Here is a 6,829-nt window from a genome sequence, read left to right as displayed (position 1 = left end):
CCCCCCCCTCCCTTTACCACCAAAGGACAAGCCCACACAAATTTCTGCCCCCCCTTTCCTCAAACCCAAAACCGGCCCCATTATTGGGGTGTGCGCCCCCCCCTTCCACTCAACAAACCAGGCCAATGAGTGTTTCCCCCCCCCTCCCCCCTCACCCAAGAGCAAGACAATCAGAGGTTGGGCACTGCTCCTGTCACTCACAGAGCAAGACCGATCAGGGGTTGGGCGCTGCCCCTGTCACTCACAGAGCAGGGCCCATCAGGGAGTTGAGGAGCTCCCCCCTGTCACTCACAGAGTAGGGCCAATAGGGGAGTTGGGGCACTGCTCCCTGTCACACACAGAGCAGGGCGGATCAAGGGGTTGGGGCGCTGCACCCTGTCACACTCAGGGCAGGGCCAATGGGGAGGTTATGGCTCTACCCTGTCACACACAGAGCAAGGCCTGTGGAGGGGGGTTGGGGCGCCACCCTCTATCACCCACAGAGCAGGGCCGATCAGGGGGTTGGGGCACCGCCACTGTCACACTCAGGGCAGGGCCGATGGAGAGGTTATGGTTCTACCCTGTCACACACAGAGCAGGGCCCGTGGGGGCGGGGGGTTGGTGCACTGCACCCTGTCACACACAGAGCCGCAGGGCAATCGGGGGATTGGGGAGCTCCCCCCTATCAGGCACAGAGCAGGGCTGATCAGGGGGTTTGGGCGCTGCCCCCTGTCACGCTGATCCCGGTGCCGGGAGCCTCGCTGCTCCACTGATCCCGGTGCTGGGATCATATTACCCTTTTACTATATAGAATAGAGGCCTGGTGCACGGGTAGGGGCTGGCTGGTTTGCCCTGAAGGGTGTCCTGGATCAGGGTGGGGGTCCCCACTGGGGTGCCTGGCCAGGCTGGCTGAGGGGCTGAGGGCTGTTTTCCCGCTGGCAGTTGACTAAAAGCTCCCAACCGCTCCTTGTTTTCTTTTTTTTTTTTTTTTTATTCTGGGCCAGCTTTAGCTCTGAGGCCTCGCTGCTGAAAACATGGATACAATGTTGCCGTCCGGGGCTGACTGACAGCCAGTTTTGTTTAGCTTCTTATTTGCAACATAGTAATAGTTGCTTAGAGTTGCAGTTGAGAGGCCGGCAAGTGAGGCGGGGAACGTTGGAGTCTGCAGTTCCTGGAGGAAGCAAGCCTCCCTGCTCGCTTCAGTGCCTGGCTGCCGGCCGCCATCTTGGCTGACAGTTAATTTGCATAAGGATACGCTGATTAGCCAATGGGAAGGGTAGCGGTCGTACGCCAATTACCATGTTTCTCTTTTATTAGTGTAGATATCTTAATTTTTTTGGTGCAATGGTAAATGGGATTTTTTTTTTTTTTAGTTTCTCTTTCTCTGAGTTCATTATTGGTGTATAAAAAAAAGCCATTGATTTCTGGGTGTTAATTTTGTATGTGTGTGTGATCTGAGATAGAGTTAAACAAACACACATGGTGATCGTGGGGGAACTTCAAGACATTTGATTTTGGTGAACTATCATGTGTGAGGTGAAAGAGTCAATCAGTGACCCTAGGCAGGCAGGCACCAGCCCAGAGAACCCAACAACTAACATCCACTGAGTGCTCACTACATGCCAGATGCTATTCGTCTCATTTAATTCTTCCACTGTCCTATCCTATGAAGTAAGTACTATTTTTTCATCCCCATATTACAGATGAAATAACTGAGGCATAGTTTGGTCAAGCAGCTTGCTAAAGTGGAGCCAGGATCTGAGCACAGGCGGGCTAGAGTCCATGCTCTTCACTCCTGACACCATGCCCCGTGGCAGTGGGGACTTAGTAGAGACGCATTTTTCAGCAGGGTAGCAGAATGATTGAATTGTATACAATACTCTGGATACAAAGAAAACATTGGTGGATGAAAAGGGACTCTCTAATAAATCTAACCAGAAGTAATCTCACAAGGTGATCTGATCTTAAATTCCTAACAGGACAGGTCATGGTGCGTAGTCATGCTTCAGGCCTATAACTTCCCTGGGAGAAGGTTATCTTTGCTTTATGCAAGCACTCTGTTGTTTTGTTTTGTTTTTTGTTTTGTTTTGTTTTGTTTTGCATCTAAGTTAAAGCACCTTTGAAAATGCCCCCTTTTCTAGACCCTTCAGAAGTTGAACCACCTTCAACTGAACATATAATCTTAACTATCATATAGTCCAATCATAGAGATTTCCCCATCTTGCCTTCCAATCTTAGTTCCCTACTTAATTCAAAACATATAAAAGAAACTGCAAACTGTCATTCTGGAAAACATTTTTCTCAGTCTGTTGAGATCCTGCTTCCAGGCATGCCCTCTGTTTGGCTCAAATAAACTCTTATAAAAATTTTCTGTGGGTTTGGATGCTCTTACAGTGACAATTTTAATAAACCCACAGACTTAAAATTAAATTTTAAAAAGAGCTAAAACAGGCAGAGCAGTGAGTGTCCAGAGAGCCACTCTCTCCAAATAGAATGCACCCTGAATCGAGAACCAAGGCAGGGAGTATCACTGACTGGCTAGGTGAATAAGAATTCTCCCATATGAGATTACTCAGCGAGAGGAAAGATCTAGCCTGCTTGGCTGTTACATTTCTCTCTGTAAACGAATGAAGATAAATTGTGAATCCTTGACCTAGGATTCCTGTAAGTGAACTGTCAGCATCAAAGTACTATCAACTTGAGAGGTCTTGTGCAAACTGCCACATCTTCCCACTTTATGCCCCGCAGCACCTATCTGCGAAGAGCAAACATTGATTTCCAGGTCTAATAATGACAATTGAACAAGCTGCCAGGCCAATGAGTCTCTGGTGCCTGCCCCTCTTCCTCAGGGGTCCCTAGTCACATGTGTTGACTTAAGAAACTTCAAATCTGTAGAGAATTTTTATAAAAGTTTATTTGAGCAAACTGACCACATGGTTGGGAAACAAGATCTCAAATGCTCTGGAAAATAATAGTTTTGCAGTTTCACTTATACATTTAGAATTAAAGAAGGAACATAAGGAAGATTACATGAAAGTGGGAGAAAGCAGGGTACAGGATAGCTAACAAGATTATTTGCTCTGGAGGGTGGTTATGACTTATGCACGACTTATGATTAACATCTAGATGCACAAGGACAATGGACAGGGTTTGCTTAAGGCAAAAATAAACCTTTAACTAAAGAAGTTATATGTATGCACTGTGACTACCCACCATGACCTGCTCAGTTAGGAATTTATGATCAGATCACCCTGTGAGGTTACTTATCAAGTTTAAATCTGGATTTATTTGATTTATTATAGAGTCCATTTTTTGCCCACACAGAGGGAGCTCCTGCCAGAAAAGAGGGACCCGGGGAGCAGATGTATAATTGGGGTATCTGGCCCAGGAGGCCCCGGCACAAGGCCCTCAGATGCCAGTATCACCCCTCTGCACACAGCCCCTCCCACTCCCTCTCTTCTCTACTCATTTGGCTCAAAGCTGAGCAGGGTGATTTCTCTGTGTGCATTTCTTTCCAAAAATCTTTGTAAATTTCTATGGAAAGTAATTTTGCCCTTGTTCTCAACTCTGGTCAGTGAATAACATTCACACCCTCACTTACCTGTTGCCCCGACTTCCTCCCACTCCAATCCTATCTGACACTTCTAACCAACAGACAGGAGGCATCCTTCTCTTCACCTTTTCATCAGAAATGTGAACGCTTTGGAAGCAGGGACCAAACTTTATCTTCTTGCATTACATATAATAAAATTCTTTAAAATTCTCTATATGGTTTCTCATCCATTCTATTTAGTAACATAGGAGTTTGTTGCTTTTTGAGTAATAACGGTTAACATCAATTAAGCATTTACAAAATGCCAAGCACTTTACATAGATTTTTCTCATTTAAAGCTCATAACCACCCTATGAGGTTGATATTATTTGCAACATTTTACAGATCAGAAAACTGAAGATCAGAGAGGTTAGATAATTTATTCAGGACTACTAGATAATTAGAGGCAGGAGCTAAACTCAGTCCTAAACTAGAATTTAACCAGTGTGCCTCATTGCTTTCCTAGGATGTTTTGCTACTGTATCCTTTTAATCTGTTGTTTTAAATCTCTGGTGTGTTTGGTCTGAAAGGTAGGCCCAGCCAAACACTTTCTGTGCCTCTCCGTTTGAGCAATAAAGTTATCAAAACGGCTAACCACGACCCAGACTTGGCAATAGATGGATCTCAAGCCGGAGGGCAGCAATCTGTGACAAAGGCCTGATTGGTTCCTCCAGGCCTAATCTCAGGTTTCAACCTGGGCGTGCCTGTCAGTTCTCCCACCTATTCACTCCCCATTGCGCCACCCCTGCCTCTTGTCGGGATAAAGGCTCAGCCCGGGGGAAGACTGGAAAGCTGTGCTCCTTGGGGGAATCCAAGGACCCACAATGAGTTAGTTCCGGTTCACAGTCCCTGGGTTCATCTCACTGCAGAGAAATTTGCTTCATCCCCAAAGCGGATAAACACAAATCAGCTCCTTACAAAGAAACACCGAGTCTGAGGTCTGAGCCCTCAAAAAACCCAGAGAAAACCTGAGAACTAGGCGGCGGAGCCGGGAGGAGGCGTTCCCATGCTCGGCCCCGCCCCTAGCCCCGCCCCACCCTCCTTCCGCGTTCGGGTTCCAAGCCCCGCCCCTGGTAAGCTGCAGCCAATCGGGGAGCCGCGACCACCGCCCCGCCTTCCTGCGGGCCGCGTCCCCGCCGGCAGTGACGTGCCCCGCCCCCCAGCCGCGGGATTCAAACTCCCGGAAGCGGCGCTGGCACCGGAGGTGTGACCCGGCAGACGCGAGCTCGGCTTTTCGCCTCGGGAGCGGGCAGGAGGCGACCGCGGAGGTTGGCGAGGGGCGGCCAGGGCCCCCAGCCCCGGGGCAGGGCCGGACCGCGAGGGAGGCGGGGTCAGAGAGCGCTCACCTCCGCTCGGACTCCATCTCTGCCCGCCCCGCCCGATCTAAGCCCCCTTTCCGGGCACCGGCTGGGCGCCTCGCGACCGTTGTGGTTTGGCTCCCTCCTTTCAGCTTTCCGGTGGGTATTACCAGCCCCTTACGGGCAGGCGCAGGGGCCAGGTGTCTTGGCCGAGGTCTTTGCTTAGTTTAGCATTTTGCCGATTAATAATCGCTTTTGTCTAGACTACAGCATCTTCATTTTAGAGAGAAAAAGCGCGCCTCTTTTTTGCAGCCTGTCCTTGCCTGTGTGCCTCCCCATGTGATTGATACCTTATGTGGGGGTTTCCCAAGATTTGCCTCCACTTGCAGTTGCGGAGCCTGGAATCGAGGCCTGTGCGCTGGACCGGGCTGAAAGGTTTCTTGGGTCACCTGTCCGGCTTGTCTCCCGTCGCTCCAGGCACCTGCTCTTAGGCACTGAGGGTGACAGACAGAATTCAAGGTTAGGTCCCCAGTGGTTTGGCCATATCACTTCTTTTCAATAGAAAGGTTCTTGTACTTAGCAAGTAGGTTATTTTACCTTTTCAAACCTGAGATTTGACGTTTAAAACTCAGACGTATAAAATATAATTGTGTTTTTATTTTTACAATTTCAGAGATGTCTTGTAGAAGCCCCAAAGATTTAATTAAAAGTAAATGGCGGTCAAAGTCTAGTAACTCCAAATCAGAAACTACATTAGAAAATGTTAGGGGGAAAACTGCAGCCTTACAAACGTCAGTGGATGAAATCACAGGCGGAAGAGCAAAGCTGACTGATAAAGAAAGACACAGACTTTTGGAGGTAAATGGCCTTAAAAACCCTTTCAATTGTAGTAAGCTTTATGGGAGGAAATGAGACACTATTTTCCCACTAATGATATAATCTAGCTTTTCTGTTAGTTTACTAAATGTAAAAAATCATGTCTAACTTCAAAGTGATAAATAGAGTTCGGATATTAGTATGAGTATTTAGAAACCTATTTTATTGTGTATATTGGCTGCTTTTCAAGTAATCTTTGTTTTCAGGTTCTTTTGAGATCATAGCATTACATACATTGGCATTTTGCATTCTTTTAAACTATATTTCAGGTTCCCTAATTTTCAGTTTGTTGTGGCATAGTCAGTAAAGCAGTTGGGAATTTATTAAAAATGGAAAGATTTTAAAATGTAATCATTAATTTGATTTTAATTTATTTTGTAATAGTACTTGTGTTGTTAAAGTTAGAAAATAACTGGTTGGGTTTATTTAAATTCTATTTTATAGGCACATCATAAAACCAAATGGTTTATTATTTTTAACAACACATATTGAGATAAATACTTATTCAAGCATTGAGAAGTGGTCTGTCACATGAAGATTATTTTCCAATCTGGTGAAGGAATCTGACAGCTTCCCTGAGATCTCTTTGTCATTCCACTTTTGACAAGCACTGGTGTCAAATCTCTGTTCCTTTATAATCAATTGAAACTAAACTTCCTGTAACTTCTACCCATTTGTTCTAATTGTGCCCATTAAAGCTACACAGAACAAGTCTGCTTTTAATCCAATTGACAGCTTTTCAGATACTTAAGAAAACTTTGCTTCCTCTTACTTTTCTGTAGACTAGCCCCATATTCTGCAGCTTTTCTGGCTTCTTATCACCCTGTCACTTTCCTGAACACTTGGTGGCATGTTCATTTTCCTTCTGAATCATGTACCCAGTACTGTACACAGTGGCAAACACAGGTTGAAATGGTACTATTATTGCCACTGATCTGGATGATGTACCCATGGAAACCTAAAATTGTATTGGCTTTTTTGTAACTAGCATACTACTACTGCCTTATCGTAAGCATGTAGCTAACTAAAACCCTTCATCAGTTTTCACACAACCATTCAACTCAATTTCCCCATTTTACGTTCC

General features: G+C 46.1%; 1 long non-coding RNA gene across 1 annotated transcript; it reads left to right on the top strand.

Annotated features, from left to right (window-relative positions):
- Positions 1–4,768: 4,768 nt before the first annotated feature.
- LOC111826298 lies at positions 4,769–6,072 on the top strand. Its single transcript, XR_002829584.1, has 3 exons — positions 4,769–5,028; positions 5,259–5,388; positions 5,543–6,072. It is a non-coding gene; the product is annotated as an uncharacterized LOC111826298 (long non-coding RNA).
- Positions 6,073–6,829: the final 757 nt, after the last annotated feature.

The sequence above is a fragment of the Myotis lucifugus genome, unplaced genomic scaffold (genome assembly GCF_000147115.1).
Source record: "Myotis lucifugus unplaced genomic scaffold, Myoluc2.0 scaffold_66, whole genome shotgun sequence".
NCBI classification, from domain to species: Eukaryota; Metazoa; Chordata; class Mammalia; order Chiroptera; family Vespertilionidae; genus Myotis; species Myotis lucifugus.
The sequence above is the reverse complement of the archived record's forward strand: the minus strand, read 5'-3'. Positions and strand labels throughout refer to the sequence as shown.